Source organism: Hirundo rustica, chromosome 21, assembly GCF_015227805.2.
Source record: "Hirundo rustica isolate bHirRus1 chromosome 21, bHirRus1.pri.v3, whole genome shotgun sequence".
NCBI classification, from domain to species: domain Eukaryota; kingdom Metazoa; phylum Chordata; class Aves; order Passeriformes; family Hirundinidae; genus Hirundo; species Hirundo rustica.
In genome coordinates, this window is record NC_053470.1 from 8248513 (window position 1) to 8265249 (window position 16737).

The 16737-nt window shown below is 44.5% G+C and overlaps 1 long non-coding RNA gene across 1 annotated transcript in view; it reads left to right on the plus strand.

Moving 5' to 3' along the window:
* Positions 1–16737, plus strand: part of LOC120762179 (uncharacterized) — a 61590-nt gene that overhangs the window by 12445 nt on the left and 32408 nt on the right. Inside the window, exon 2 of the long non-coding RNA XR_005703857.2 lies at positions 1287–3433. This is a non-coding gene — a long non-coding RNA (uncharacterized LOC120762179). The remainder of the gene's footprint in view (positions 1–1286; positions 3434–16737) is intronic.

Sequence of the window (16737 nt, forward strand, 5' to 3'; positions counted from 1 at the left end):
CAAATATGTATGACAGATCTATCCCTATCCATAGATGTATGCATATCTAATATATACAACTACAATTTATTACTTCTCTGCACTTCCCAGGAGCTGTTATCCTCTTCTCCCTGAGGTTTTGGGTCCTGTTCAAAGGGGGTGTGAGGAGAGGACGATTTCTTGAGGTGCAGAGGGACTCTGCAGCCAGGGGAGGAACAAGTGCCAGGCCATTTCTCAGGCTGCAGCACCCCTGTGTGTGCGCTCCCTCCAGAGCTGTCCCCAGCTGAGCCGCTCTCAGGGCGGTGCTCAGCTCCCTGAGCAGGTTCTCTCCTTGGAAATCCAAGAGCTTTTCTTTCCTCCTCCATAACCTTTGCTGTAGGAAAGGTTCAGAGTGGTAAACAACTGCTGGGAATAAATGATTTTGTCATGCTAAGTGTATTCCTAGAGGAGTGCTGTGCTGCCTCTTTTTCCTTGTCCAAAAACAGCTGGCCCACAGTGGTTGCAGTGTCTAATCCTATGACAAAAGCAGGATTTAAGTCCCCCAGCCCTAGCAGAGCATCTCAGTGCCTCGTGTCCCGCTGTTGGTGGAGAGCACCTATGGCTCAGCTGTGCACAGCACAGGAGCTGCTCACTGAGAGCTCTTCCAGCAGCAGCTTTTGCTCCAGAGGCAGGAGATTTCTCTTCCATCAGTGCCTGATTTATTTTCCCTCCTGTTGGCTCGGGTATGGCGTGGGCAGAATAATGCCAGGAGCACTGGAAGGCCAGGCAGGACAAGGTGATCTGGGGAGCAGCACAGTGATCCTTAGGTAGAAACTCAGAGGAAGAAGTTTTAACCCTGATTAGCAGTTTGTTTGGGTTTTTTTTCCTTTCCATGGAAGATATCTTCGAAGAATGAGGCAGTGGCAGTAAATGATGAAGGGCAAAATAATGAAAGCCACTGCCCAGTGAGAAAAGAATGTTTGCTTGCTAAGTGGTTTGTGGCTTTTGGATGCTGGATTTTTGAATACTGTTACAGTAATAATGGGTCATTAGAGTAATAATAGTTGTATTGCATCTGGAAGCAAACAATCATTAAAAATAATTAGTCTTAAAATTCATATGCTGTGGCACAGAGATTTTAACACTGTAAAACAGAAATAATTTTAACCAGCAGGATACTCTATATCTAAGCAAACACAACCTTTTCCTGCACTAATGTTTGATTTGTTGAGCAATTGTTGTTCAGGATTTGACAGGTACTTGTGACTGATGTTCTTTCAATATTTTACCCCATTTCTGCAGCAAATTCTGTTCACCCTCTTTTGCAGACAGAGAACTGAGACCAGAGCCCAAGCTGAGTGCTTAGTGAGGGGTTGGGTGACCCTGAAAATCTGCCTAGATGCCACTTAACCCTGAAGATGGTTGAAGTTTTACGGCTGATTGACTCGTGTCTTTATTTTATTTCAAGCATATAAAGAGCTCTGCTGTGGCTCAGCACAGAACTGAGGTGGTGTATCCAGTTTGCTGGTGTGTGAAAGGTGTCACCAAGTTAGGAGTCCTTGCATTTGTGACTTCTTACGAGCTCTTGGGACATGAGAAGTCCATAGTGAATGAATGAAAACTTTTTGTGGCAAAATCCATGCTGGCCCGGTCTTTCTTTCTGAGTATTGCACAAACCACGTGGAAAAAAGTGCAGGATCTTAAGTCTGGCACCAAGACCTCAGGCGTGTGTTTGCAGTACCTGATTTTATCTACAAGATCACTTTGTGGCTGTGTTTGTAAGGTACCTGCTTAGAGTCAAAAGGAAAGCTTTCAGAATTGTAATGAGCTTCCTGGGTCACTAACAAGGTGAATTAAACAGCAGATCCATCTGTTTGCTACTTCTACATCGTGGGGCTTTGCTTCCTGTGAGTTCTGGCTCCACGGGTTTTGCTAGAACCCTGAAGGTGTCTGTGGAGAGAGTGTTTCAAGAGGGACTTCTTTTTTTTAAGCCCTGCCTTTGAAGAGGGTAGTGGTTTTTCATCTGTCATAGTCTCTCCCACAAGATGTCACAAAGGAAGACTTTGTTCTTGCAGTACCTGCAGGCCTTGAGCTGCACTGTAAAACTGAGGAATTGTCTGGAGGAGCCTGAGGAAATGGTGCCCCAGCAGGAGCTGGGGTGTGTGGGGTCCATCCATGGGCCTGGGCTCCCACTGCACAAATGCTGTCACTGTTAAAAACCCTGCAGTGCCTCTTCCCATCATGTGCTGGGTGCACACGTGGATGCCCCTACCTGCACTCGCTGTCCTTTGCTGGATGGTTTTAGAGCGTTTTCCATCTGCCCAAAGTAAAAGTTTAGTCAGACATTTAATCAGCTGCTGCACATACAATTTAAGAGGTTGGAAAACGCGTATTTCTGCCAGTAGAATAAAGTATTCTGCTAGTAGAATGTGATATTATGTGCTTTGACATGTTTTGCTTCCTCAAATACCTGACAATATGCAAAATTCTGGTATGTCTCAACAGAAAAGTTGGTAATACAGATTGCAAGCAGAATGTGGAGAAGATAGCTCCGAGGCATTCAGTTCTTCTGTCTCCCATCTTTCAGCTCCGTTTGGTATTTTCACTTCTGTTCCGATGTCTACCTGGGAAAATGATTTGAACTGCTGACTTCCGTGCTTATCTGCATGAAACCTTGGGGATGGGGGTTCGGCTCTAAGGGCTGTGCAGGAGTACAAGAGAAAGACTCTGTGTCCCTGAGAGCCTCTGCTTGTGTCTGTCATTGCTGCATGGAGATGGCAAGAGCAGTGTTGGAGGAGAAGGGAATACAGGGGACCTTGCCCCTGATGAGTAACAGCTGTGTTAATTACCCCGTTCAGCCTTGCCCCATCAGTTACAGCTGTGTTAATTGCCCAGTTCAGCCTTGCCCCATCAGTTACAGCTGTGTTAATTGCCCCGTTCAGCCTTGCCCCTGATGAGTAACTGCTGTGTTAATTACCCCGTTCAGCCTTGCCCCTGATGAGTAACAGCTGTGTTAATTACCCCGTTCAGCCTTGCCCCTGATGAGTTACAGCTGTGTTAATTGCCCAGTTCAGCCTTGCCCCTGATGAGTAACAGCTGTGTTAATTGCCCAGTTCAGCCTTGCCCCATCAGTTACAGCTGTGTTAATTGCCCCGTTCAGCCTTGCCCCATGAGTTACAGCTGTGTTAATTACCCCGGTCAGCCTTGCCCCATGAGTAACAGCTGTGTTAATTGCCCCGTTCAGCCTTGCCCCTGATGAGTAACAGCTGTGTTAATTGCCCCGTTCAGCCTTGCCCCATGAGTTACAGCTGTGTTAATTAATTACCCTGATGAGGCACAGGTATGTGTCCAATCAAGGTAAGTGTGATGAAAGGGTGGAGCTTAACTGGTGATGGGGAGAGGATCATGGAGAAGGAACCTTCAGCATCATGAACAAGAAGATGAAGAGTCCTGGGGAGAGGATCACTGCTGTGAGGTCAGTCTGGGTGTGCAGTTGGAGCCTGTTTTTGGAACCTGCAGTCACAGTGTAGCTGGGCCAAAGCCTGCAGTCAGAGGCTGCAAGGGAAACCTGCAGCAGGAGCTGCTGCAGCCGGAGTCAGCGAATGGTTGGAGTCAGGATGGCTGAGCTGGAGAGAGGAATAAACCAGGGCCCTTTTCATGCTGTGATCAACCAGAGGTCTCAGCTCATTTCTACCCTCTAGCAAGAGGGCTGCTGCAGTAAGTGTCACAAGCAGAGCTGCATTCCTGTGCTTGCTGGGAAAGGGTCTGCAGGAGGTGACGGTCCCACTGCTGGAATCTCAGCTCCTTCCCAGCCAGGCTTGCCCACGAGGGCTGGTTGTTCTTTCTGGGAGCAGGGCAGAGCAAAGCAATTTCCCTCTGATTCTGTTCCCGGGGCTTTTCCTGCAATGAGTTGGAAATGGGTGGTTTGACGCTTCCAAATGAAAAATTGCAAATGGGGCAGAACAAGACACTTTAAGCTTTTCAGCCTTCGTGCTCTTCCTTCTCGCAAATATTTGGGTGAGGTGAGGGGTTTGCATGCCTAGTGAGGTATGGGGAGAAAGAAATTTGAGACTTGGCCGTGTTTCATTCCCTGGTTTGTTTAGACCCAGCTTAACTCCGAATTGAATTCTCTGTGGGGTTTCTCCAAGCTGGAATTCTTTCCATGTGTGTCACTTTTGCCCAGACACAAGCTCCATGCCATCTGAAGTGTTTGAATTTGGAGAGCAGTAGTTCCATCGTTCTGGAGGACCTCAGTGAGGAGGCTCAGTGCCTTTGTTGAACAAAGAAATGTTCTCTGGGAGGAAGAGTGAGCCACAGGTGCACGTGTGCTGCTGCTGTTTGTTGTAGGCATTAGGACGCACGGTGACACTTCCAGCATCAGTGCAAAAGCCCTTTTTTGGGGGTAGAAGGAATGTATTACTTGAGATCACTGGTAATGTGGGCAGTAAGATGACTTGTGCGGTCATGGACTCAAGTGCTGTAAATCTGAGTGTTCTGCTCACTCTTCACCAGGGAGGTGTATTTTGTCATTGCTTTTTTTGCTGGTGTTTAATTTAGCTGCATGACAATTTATATTGTGTTGCTTTGGTCTAACTCTGTTGCAATAAGGTCCACGATTGCGTGAAATTGTTCCCATACTTTGTTAAAAAGTTCATTTCTGTCCTTCCTGCATGTGTTTGTAGACCTTTTTTTTCCTCCCCATTCTCTTGGCGCTGATATTGTTTGCTCCATTTGTATGCCACTGAAATACTTGGGCATTTTTCCCCTCTGATCTGAAAATGCAGAAGGAAACGGTGAAGGAGATTTGCTGCAAAAGCTGTGCAAATATTCAAATAAATCAGTCAGCCTCCTTGGCAAATACACTCTTGCGTTCCTTTTTACTAAAAGATAACGGCTGAAATGTTAAAAAATACTCCTTTCTGTGACAATCTGAAAGACTTCAGAGAACGAGCCTGGTGGTGTTGAAATGCAGGAGAGGAGTTATTTGAGAGCACAGCCTTAAGAAAGGGCACATCCTGGCGGTGCGAGGCGCCTGAGATAAGAAGGAAGCCCCACGTCTTTAGCAAACAGAGCCTGTGCTTAGTTTGAAGAAATGCCGTGTGCATCTCCTTTAAGAAACTGCTAATTACCATTAGGAAATAAAGACGGGGCTGCTAATCAGCTGCCGCTCCACATTCTGCAGCGTGCCTTGTTTGCAACTCCTGGCATCATTCTTTCAGCTATTTTCGGTGTGCTTCATTAACAAGATTGTCTACTCTTCCAGTTTGTTTACTCGAATAAAAAATAGTTTTGACTTCCATTTTCTTTCACGAAGCCCTTGGGAAAACAGTTTATTTTGCAGTGATTTAAATAGTCACAATTAAATTGTGACTTGGATCTCTCTGTGCTTCTGCTGTCAGTGGAGATTTGTGTGCCTCTTTCTCCAGGGCAGAACTTGGCTCAAGTCTCACCAACAGAGAAGGGAAATGGTCTCAATGAATGGCTTATCTTTTGTTACCTCCACGGACTGAATTAAACCTGTGTAGCCCCTGGAAATAAACAGTTCGGGCGAAAAAGACCTGAGAGAATGGCACAGTACCCACGGTTACAGACTATTTAACAGCAGGGGTGGTTTGTTTCCAATTTGCAAAAGATTTCATTTCTTTTTTTTTTTTTTTTTTTTTTTTTTTCTTTTTTTTTTCTTTTCTTTTCTTTTCTTTTCTTCTTCCCTTGCTTAAATGTTCTCCTCAATACTTCTGTTTATAAATATTTAGTTGCTTAGTCTCAAGGGGAAGTGTGATGAATAAACTGGTGGAGCAGAGGGCTGAGACATCAGGTCACTGCTGCTCTTTGGACCTGGGTGGCAGCCACAAAGTAGTCTTCATTTGTTTGGGGTTTTTTTGGCTTCAGCTTCCCAGTCACCAGCGTTACAAGGGCCTGAATAAATGTCACTAGATGCTTTAACACATTCATGGAAGCCATCCCCTTAAGCACGTTGATCTTTGCAATCTGTGTTGTTTTACTCAAACCTTGTTCAGATTAGGCATAACTGCTTGGAAATACGGAGAGATGTAACACTGATTTTATAGGCTTTGCACATACAACTGAGAAATGCATTGCTGGTTACCATCTCATTTTTTTAAGCTGCTGGTCCAGTTCTTTCCGAGCAGCCCAAGAGTTTAATTCCTCCGCTGTGCTCTTTGCTGCTGTAGGAGGGGTTGATTGCCCTCCCAGCAGCCTCGTTAGTCCAGCTCTAACACAGCCCGGATTTGGGGGCAGCTTGTACAGCCCTGGGCTCAGCCCTCTGCCTGATGCTCCAGGCAGCTCGCCTTGAGGAGGAGCTGACCTGAGCAGAGAGAAGGGCAGCTAATTCCCTGTCCTGGGCTCGTCAGGAGCACAGTTACACTGGCTGCACACGCCCCTCTGGAGGGGCAGGATGGCAGACAGAAATGCCACACAGGGACCCCTCTGCAGCACTAGGAGGTGGCAGCAGGCCAAGCAAACTTGGCACAGTTACTCGCTTCAGGGAAGATGCCAGCCTGAATGCTCCCGTACTATCTTCTGTTTGCTGATTCATGGCTGGAATAAGTATCTCTGTCTTTTCTTCCTCGCTCCCCCTCTCCTGGCTGAAGGTAATAATGAGGAGGAGACTGGCACAGTCAAGAAAATAAAATAACAGTACAGAACCCCGTGCGAGGATTGATGAAATAATTCTTCTTGCAAGATGAATTATTTTGCTCCATTTTCCAATTGTTGCTTCCTCTGCTTGGAATAGTATATAAAACTAGATAAGGGTTATCTGTAATTTATTTTTGGAGCCTGACTGCGGGTTCTGTGCATTAGGATGTAAAAGTTTCCATCTGAGGAGAGGACAGCTTGCTTCACCAAATCTGTGGGCGGTGGGAGCCACCGAGTGCAGGGGAAGAGCAGAGATGATGAAGGCTCCTCTTGCAGGGGGAGGAGATGGAGACCAAGAAGCTCTAGCCAAGTCTTTAAAACATGCTTACACCTTTATTCCATTTCTCTAAGGTGTAAATAAAGAATTAAGACCTAATTGTTCTCTCCAGAAGGTCGATAAGCGAGGTGAAGTGGAAGCCAGGATCTGCAGAGGGGCCAGAGCCTGCCCTGCCCTGTCCCCTCTGCTCCCTCCCTCCCCATGGGCGGGATGAAGCAGTTTATTTGATTTCCAGGCACTGCACCACCCGAAGGTGCTTCACACCTGCTCAGGTGCCCTTTAGATTGCACTAGCACATACTGAAAAATTGTTAAAGCAAGGAAGAATCAGCTCCATTTGACTTACGCTCTTAAAAATTCAGAGGGATGTTTAGCAAAATTATTATTAAATACATTGCCAATCACTTCTGAGACAGCTGCAGTGGTTTCAGTCAGTGTAACAGATTAAGATGATAAATCCAACAAGGCCCTCCTAGCAAAGCTAGCACCGAACTAACATATTCTTTTCTCTCCCTCAAGAATTGCATCCATTGATGGATAATCTCTGCATAACAGGAAGCTTTTAAATCTCCAGACAGTGTATAATAGATGCAAATTTGCGACTGTCATATGCAGTGAGCTAATAAGCTCGGCTGATCAGGGAACACGATAAGTGTGACACTTTATCAGGCAGCAGTAAAAGCTGATTAGTTTGTGCATGTTTAGCTGTCCATATGCCTCATTATTGGAAAGGTTTAAGATAGTACTAATAATTGGAGTGGATGTGGCTTCACTTCTTTCAATATAGGAAAGTGAGTGCAAAGCATTCTTCTTCACACCTGTAGTGAAAGAGGTTGAGCAAAGTGATCGTGGAGCATTTCAGAGTGACTGGATCTCTGGCTGTACCTGTAAGTTCAGTGACAGAGCTGTTTTCCCCATCTTTTAGCTTGGTGGGACCTGGGAAGGCAAGGCAGAGGAGTTGGGGTCACTGCAGGAGCTCCTGCACGGGTCAGCTGGGGTCAAATAGAAAAATAACCCCATGGATGGCATTGACATTATTTCTAGATAAATAGTCCCAGCGACAGGAATGAGTCAGACCATAATTGATATTTCCTCTATGTCCAGCAGGAGGGAAGGGAGGGGCAGCTGTCACCTTCCAAACACATCTTTTGTCTTTCTCTCATTGTGAGTCTTCATCAGTTCTCATATTTCTTATGAAATGCTGTCAGCAAGGACATCAGAAAGCCCCTTGGTTTGCCAGAGGGGCTCTGTGGGTTGTTTTGGATCTTGTTACTTGTTCAGTGTGCACCACTCTAAAGCAGATCAATTGCTAGTACAGGTATCAGATGAAAAAGCTTGCACATCCTACCAGCAGATATGAGATTTGACCAGAATTCAGATTTGTGTTTGGTTTAGAAATATGCTGCTATAGTGTGCAAACTCTGCTGCATCTTTTATATCAGTGTTTTATTTCACTGGAAAGTGTCTTTCTGGTTATTTCCATTTTATCTCCATGGCGTTAGGGTTGTTTTGTTGAAACAAATTAATTTCTTTTTAGTTAAGCTTTTTTTCATCCATGTTGAAGTATTCAGGATAAGAGTATATATCCATAATTTAAAAAAAAAAAAAAGGGAAGTAAAGCTTTTTATGAACAGTTTGAGTACTGCAGCTTAAGGCCAGGATGGGTCTTTCCTGGTTTGTCACACCTAGTGTTTCACTCTACTTCTGAGCCCTTCACAGCTTTGAAGTGATCACATCACATATTCTAGGAAGAGAAGGGAGTATAAAAATGCACTGAGATGCAGCAGCAACATTTTTAGAGTAAATGCACAAGTTACTATTATACATTACGGCCCAAAAGCACTGACGGTTTCTCATTTTTTATTCACCAGACATTATCATGTGCCATTTGGAAATGTATATTATTTGTGCTGTAATCTCTAAAACATTGATACAATATTGAAATATGGTGTTTTAATTACAGGGTTTGAAAGACATGTGGCTGAATCAGCAGCTGAAATTTCAAGGGGGGAATAAAAAAAAATCACACAGACATATGAAACAAAGCCAAGTGGTTCAATGGTGAAAATGTTACATTTTGCCTGGGTCTGATGTTGTGTTCACGCATAGGAGGGGGTTTGATGGATGGCGCTCCTGTGAAAGTTCTCCAAGCCCAAAGCCTCGCAGTCCTGCTCTAATCCTGCCTTTATTTCCACCTTTGATCAGAGGCAGGCTTGCTGTAATGAGAGCTGCCGTTACCAGCCGGTGGGGTTTGTGCTGCCTGGCACACGCAGTCACCTGCCCGGCACAATTCAAGCCTTGCAGTGCGTGGCTTTTTCAAACCCCCAGCCCCTCGATTTCTCAGAACCCCGGGGATCATTCAAAATATGGGTTTCTTCGTGACTTTGTGTTTACCTCGGAGTTAACAGGCAGGTTTTCTCCCGTGTTCTGTTTGTGGAGCTCTTCCCTTGTTGCCAGGCACCACCTCAGTTTGGGGTTTGGGAGAACGTGAGTCTTTTCCTTGGGGAGGGAAATGATGCTGTTCTGCCCCACCACCTGTGGCTCAGTGGTGACAGGGGTGCAGCTCTGGTCTGGAGTTCTGGGTGGGCTTGGACTCGTGGAACTGGGCAAGACAAATGTTTCTGGAGCCAGAAACAGCAAGAGGTGGTGTATGGTGAGCCTGGCAGTTCTTGGCATCATTTTCCTTTAGGGCTCTTTGGGAGGTTCCTCTTGGCTTGGTGTGATTTATGCTCACAGAGTAACTACACAACACCCTGCAGAGACTCTGCGCTTTATTTGTTCGTGAAGTTTTGGGCACAGCATAGAATACTCTAGGGATGAAGAAAAATGAGAAGTTGTGTTCAGAGTAAGGGAAAAAAAAAAATCACAGGCAGTTATGAAAAAGTGAGGTTAATTATGAAAAAGGACTGGTCACAGATTGATGTCTTGTAAAGCAAGGCCTGAAAATAGAAAGGACATACAGTGATAGCAAGGAGTAATAGAATGGAGTATTTCAAGGGAAGCAAGGTGGCTTAGGACATGCAGCTTTTTATTTTAGATAGCTGAGGTGAACTTAACTCAAGAATGGAAAGTGACTAAGAATTGTGTGGCAGCTTAAGTGAATCTGTTGGGGATTTCTCTCTTTTTGGCAGCGTCTCGTTGAATTTCTTTATGTGGGAGAGTCTTGGCGTAATTAAAAGAATGAAAATGAAGAGTGAATAAGTAATTGGGAGTGAACACAGTCCTGACTTCACTTAGATGTACTAAGAGAGTTTGCAAAGGTTATCTAGAGGAGCTTTTAATGCTGCCTAATATTTTTGCTTTCTGTGAAATGAAATGAAAGGCAGCCTTGGGGTTATTCCATGGCAATTCTCCTTTCAAACTAGAGCTTAAGCCACCAAGTACCTGAAATTCATTGTTAAAAGTCTGTGGTGATAACATGTGTGGGAGACCCTGGCAGTCCCTCACTCCTGCAGAACTGCATAGGCTGGGTGCTAATGGAGCTGTTGCTAATAACAATGATGTTATAATAATAATAATAATAACGTCTTTGCTTTTCTGAGAGGTCCTTCAGTTGAGGATGGGGAATGGAGGCCTGGAGTCGCTCTCCCTGCAGAGCGTCTGAAACCCGTGAGCTGCAGACAATGTCACCACAGTGCAGGTCTCTGGTGCCAGTGTGGGATCGTTGTTTTGTGGGGTGAAGCGAGCCCCAAAGCCCACCCAGGGCCGGCAGACTGCAGTGGGTGCCCACGGTGGCTTTCGTGTGCGTGCTTCTCATTTCAACCCGATTTTCCAAAATTTGTCCCTTGCTTCTGCTGAAAAACTTCTTTGGTCTCTAAATTGTCCTTGACTCAGTAGTGACATTTTCAGATCAGATAAAATTCAAAGCTAAAGGAGGACATTTACAGTTTTCCAAATATTTAACCTCCCCGTTCACATTTCACGTTCTCGGTTTGGGCCATTTGTCGCCCATCATTTATTTTATCCTTATTTCTGTATCATAAAGTTCAAAGCATGTGTGGGGGGGGGGGAAAAGGGGGAGTCCCAGAACGGCACTGAACTTTGTGTTTATTACAGACCATCAGCGCAGTTGTTTAAGTCATTGTGTTTTAGGGAGCAATGATGGGGCACTTTTATCACCTTCTTCCCTTGCACATGAATGTTCCCTGTGGGGATAGCATCTGTCAGAGGTTATTGGATTGCCCGTGAAGATTCCCCCTGCCTGCCCCTGGCTCACACAGCCTGTGCGCTTGTGCCACTGCTGCTCCTCAGTGGATGAGCCAAAAGCCAGCAGAGGGAAAAGCTGATGGGACTGGGACTGGCTCCATGGTTTGGGAGTGTGTGCTCCCTCCTCTTGATGCCTTCAGTTCTATCTTCCATGTATTTCACATTCTGTGCTGCCCAGCTGCAGCTCTGAGCTCACACTCAGGGACACTCAGCTCTCTGCACACAGCAGGGACACAAAACAAATCCTTTTCCTGCTGCACACCAAGGACAACTTTCAGCCCCAAAGCACAAACAAGGGTGGCTGGAGGGAGGAACAAAAAGGATGGGACCTCACAGCCTGGAGCTGGAATGGGACAATGAAACCCAATGTGCAAAAGGACTAAAACTTATAAAAATGTAATATCTCATGACTGCTCAGCCATTTCTGTGACCATTTTGTGCCCACCTTGGATGTGTCCCTGGCCAGGCTCTTGTTCTGTTCAAGGTGTACCCTAAAGGCCTTTTAATAAATATCTGCTTTATTCTCTGGCTCTGTCCAGTCTCTGTTCCAGAGGCATCACTTTGGCTCCAAGCTTTGATAAAATGTGAGCGTCTGAAGCGGGGAAAAGAAAACAGATGGAAAACAGCCTCAGCCACCCCATTCCCTGATGGTGGCAGTGCAGTGCAGAGGGAAATCCAGATTTCTGGATGAGAACACTGTGGGATTACCAGCCAGCCTCTTTGCCTCCGTGAAAACTCAAAAGGAAAGTTAGCTGCTTTCCTCTGAGGATCTGAAAGCGTTTAACAAGAGTGGGCACTGCAAATATTGTCCCACTCTTCTCCTTGGGGGAAATCCAAACCCTGTGAGCGTTACAATTAGTTTGCTCAAGGTCAGTATGGAGTAAAAATCTGAAATCCCAATTCCTTTATCGTTGCTGCGTGTCTGGGAATTTGATACATGCACTGAGAGCTGGCTTTTACAGGTCCATCGTGGTAATGGAATAGATGCTCAATGGGAAGAAAATAATTAGCATCTGCAGACAATCATGTCACTCTGATTTATACATGGGAATCTGACTGCAAAAATGTGTAAAAAGAGAGCCCTAACCTTTTGTCAAATGACACAGTGTGATTTATAATTAGATAATAGCTGTTGTCTCCTAGGGGTACTGACAACCTGGAATGATTTTCACCAGATTATTGTGGGATCAATACCAGCTGAATAATTAAAATTCAATACTGCCACATCTCTATCAGTAACATTGTAGGAATGATGTATGACATATTTAATTGAATTTGTCAGACACTGCGCTACACGCATAGATCAGGGGGATATTTTTGGAGTTCTGTATTTCATTTCCTCGTTATAGTTGCCTTGTACCTTTTAACATTCATGGCTACTTCCAAGCAATAGGACTGCTTGCTCAGAGAGCACTGTAAACAGTGACCCCGAGTTTATGCTGACCTTTCACTCTAAATGTTAAGAGTCTTAATGGAGACTTCCAGTAATTAATTCATGGTAAATGTTAAATTGCAAAACAGTGGCAAAGTGGAGGAAAAGAAAAGGTTTTTGTTTCTTTTTCTTGGTGGCTGGGGTTGTTAACTCCTTCATTACTAGTGCTGGGTGGTTTGTGTTTCATTCATCAACACCAGAAATGTGAGGTGTGGAATGTTCTGGGGATTCACTGGGCATTCAGGGCTCGTGCTTTTGGAGCAGCGGGTTGCACTTTGTGTTGAGAGTGGTACAAAGTGGGAACTGGCAGCGTTTTGGTCCTGACCAGGCGATATAAACGTTGTGTTCCTCGTGAGTATCTGAATCCTGGCATGCAGTTACTCCTCTCTGGAGGCCTGTCTGTTGTCAGGATGGAATGGCAAGGCGCCTTTCCATGTCACACTGCCAAAATGCCCCAGAGAATGAGGGAAGTAACATTTCCACTGATTGTTCATCGTGTCCCAGGATCAAGCTGTGTCTCCTGTTACTCACCATGGCCTGATAAACTCTGCTGTGCCCTGAATTCTAACCTTGGGTTTGAAGTAATAATCATGATGGCCCAGAGCAGCTGCTATAAAGAAACTGCCTGCCTCTTCTTAGGGCTCACACACTGCTCATCGTGATTAAAATTAATTTAAAGATTTGTTATCTTTTGCCTTAGGAAAGGAGGAAAGAAAATTAAGCTTGGGCGCACTTGAATATTATTTTTCCCACTGATTATTGCAGTTTCAGATTTTGCCACTGGTCTTGTTAATATTCATGCTGCTAATCAGCTGATTTCTATTCACCTGCCCTGCCTGGTTTCATACATGTGAGTGTGATTTGTTTCTTGCTGTACCCCTCCACACCTGGCACAGTGCTACCCAAGCTAAGATTTGAGTCTGCTCTGCATAATCCAACATACATTTTTCCTGTTCCTTTTAAGTGAGTTTATTCACACTTATTTCCTACATTGAGGTCCTTTTAGTTAACACTTGTCTCAATCTTTCTCTTGCCAACTCAAGGACTGGATATTTAATTTATAAATTCAGGTTGATGATTTAATGAAATACTAAATGTTGAGACTCTAGGGAAAGTCTCTGCTGCAGCTCTCAGGTACTGAACTCTCTTAAAGACGACAGGCAATGCCAAATGATTCTGTGAAACCCTTCTCTTGGTCCACAAGGAGATGGGCTGAAGATACGAGATTCAGGATTGAATGCCACTTCTTTTGTAGCTGTTGTCAACAGGGTTTAATTCCTCTGAACGCCTAATGGCAAAAAAACCCAACCCAAACACCAGAAAGATAGATGAAGAAAGCTGTGATGCATGGTTATAGTTATTTACAGACTCCCTGGAGTGCTGTAAAGGACAGTGGTACCATGGTAGGGCCTCAGGACCTACTTTCAGCTTTTGTGCTTCTGCCATGCCCATCTTCTGCTGCTTCTCCTTCACTGCCTCTTGCTGTGGTTCCTGGGCTGAGTCTTGTCCCCTGGGAGTTACTGGGAGTTTGATTATTTGAGTTCAGTGAGATCAAGATTATTTGCTCTCAGCCTTTGGTCATTTTTCGGGATATTTTGTGAAGTAGTGCAGCTGAGAGTTTGTGTTTTTCTTTTTTCTTTTGAATACAGATCGACTCAGACTTCACTTTATCTGGGTCTTTCCTACTAGAGGTGTACTGAATCAAGGACCTTTGAGCCATGCTTCTCACTTTTTTGCTTGTCCTAAGCTTTTCTTAGCTGCACAGCAGTGCTGAAGGACGAGCATGAAACCTGTCACAGCTTAGTCAGAACCTTTGGGAGATAGGTTTTTGTGTTTGTGTTCTCAGAAGTGGCACATTCTTGTTGGGGATGCTCTCAAAAGCAGCTTTATTTGTGACGGAGCAAACCATGTCCTATTCCTGCCCCTCACCAATGCCGTGGTGTGCTGTGTACGACCTATGCATGGCAGATCCTTTCCTGTTTATAAAGCAAAATCCAGAAAACAGGCCCAAGGAATAGAACAGGGCTGATTTCTGCCTTTAGATTTTGGTTATTTCTAAATTTCAGATTTTAGTTGGGTCACTTAGCTCGGTGAGCTAGTAAATAATGTTCTATTCACACCGGTACAACAGGAGCAAGAACACAGAAATCGCCTGGCCATCCCTTCTGCTGGAGGTTAGCCAGCATAAAACATATTCAAGTGCCCACTCCAGAGGTTTTTATCACGTAAATAACTCTTCATCTTAATACTCCAGAGTGATTGCTGGGGAGCAGTCACTGCGTTCTTGGCCTTGTGTGAAATGTGAGTGAAAATATTGCCACGGTGTGCACGAACAAAGCTGCTGTCGTGCGAGCTCTCAGGTGCCAAAGGTGCTCTCTTAAATGTTTTTATATAAAAAGTCAAAAGCAAGTGGAATGAGCAGGAGCCGATACGATGTGTGAGATGGTGACTGGCTCAAGCTGAGGTCAAGCATCAGCCTGGAAGACATTCAGACATGGACTTCCCACAATTGCTTTTGTTTATGGATGTGCTTGACATGTAAGATGTGGCATTTACTTGTGGATATGCAGGGGTAAATTGATAATCAGATTAAAATAGGGAAAAAAAAAACCGGATTAAAAGGATGGGAATATGCTTGATTTGTATTTCCAAGGCTTACAAACACAGATTTTGATGGGCCATATGGTCTCTTCTCTCTGGTACTGCACTTTATGCTCCTACCATGCTAATATCCCTAATCTTTATTTTAATTGTTTTTAAATGTTCTTGTTTGTAGAGGAGAGCACACACCCAGTGACTGGAAAAGGCCCGTGTGCCACGCAGAGCACTTGGTGGCAGATGGGAGCTCTGTGGCACGCAGCCTGGCTTGCCCATGGGGTGCTTTGTGTGCCAAAACTCTCTCGTGTAGACGGGTGCTGGAGTCTGTTTCCTTTTCCCATACGTGTAGTCGATGCTTTTCATTTTGAAGTTCAATGCAGCTTAATTTTCTTCATTCTCGTATCGAATGCTGTGCTGCATGTTTCAATATAAAGTAGATTTTTCAATTCTGTGACCAATTTTCTCTTTATAGCATTATTGCCGGGGACTGACATTTAAACGCAGCCTCGTTCCGTAAAGGGTACAATACAGGAGGGGAATGATTTGAGAATTTTGCCACGAGTCCTTGAGGAGGCAAGGTTGAATACTGTTTGCTGAAGTCAATAGGGTTGTTGTACACGGGCTTTGTGTGTGTGAGCACAGGAGGCTGAAACAAATCAATTTCCATTGACTAGTCTAGCAAAGGAGCCATTATTTAGAACTGAATAGCCATTGCTCCCGTAATATAACGTGAAAACTTATTGTAGTTTTACTGAGAAGTAGGTTATGATGAAATTATTTGTTTAAAAGCGAAGATGTCTTCTGAATATAAATTTTAGATGCGTCGATTTGAAATTTTTTTGATGAATAAATCGTGTTTATTTTTTAAAGCTGTTATCAAGAGTAATAACAGTCTCACATTGACAATGGAGTTTATTGGTATAGAGAATTTTCTGGCAGTTATTCAAATAGAAGAAGCAATTACAGTCCTAGGGAAAGCAGCACTGTTTAAAGAAATGCAATATTAATTCTTGAAGCACCAGCCCCCTTATAAGAGTGTCTCTGCGTTATTTTTCCTGCTTGGTGTTTTGCCAGTTGAAATTCCCTCTACTAGTAACATTTAAGGCCTGAATTGCTGAAGAAGTTTTTATGCCTCCCTTTGTGCACAGTTTATGTTAACAGAGTGAGATATTTGAGGTCTGGAAGGGATTTATACAGTAAAACTGGCTGATCACATCTTTTTAGTATTCTCTGTGCCTTTTTGTGCATCTTTTCCCAACCCTTGCTGCAGGTCAGGGGGATAAGCAGCAACTCCCTGGAGTCCACTTAAGGGGACTCCTGTGACAAGAGCAACTGTCAGCAGAACCGGTTTCTGCACAGCAAATCATTCCAATGGGGAAAAAAAATAATAAAAATTAAGAATTTTAGCAAAAATTCCATGAAGTCCATAGGAACGAGCACTTAGAGCAGGAGAACTTGGTTAAAAGGATGGCAGACCGAGAGGCACATTGTAAATACGGTGTAGATGAATTGCAAAGGGCAGTGACCTGCCTGCTGCATTACTGCTCATTATTCACCCTCTGGAGGGAAAAACCCACAAACAAACCCAAACAAAAAAACCCCCACAGCTC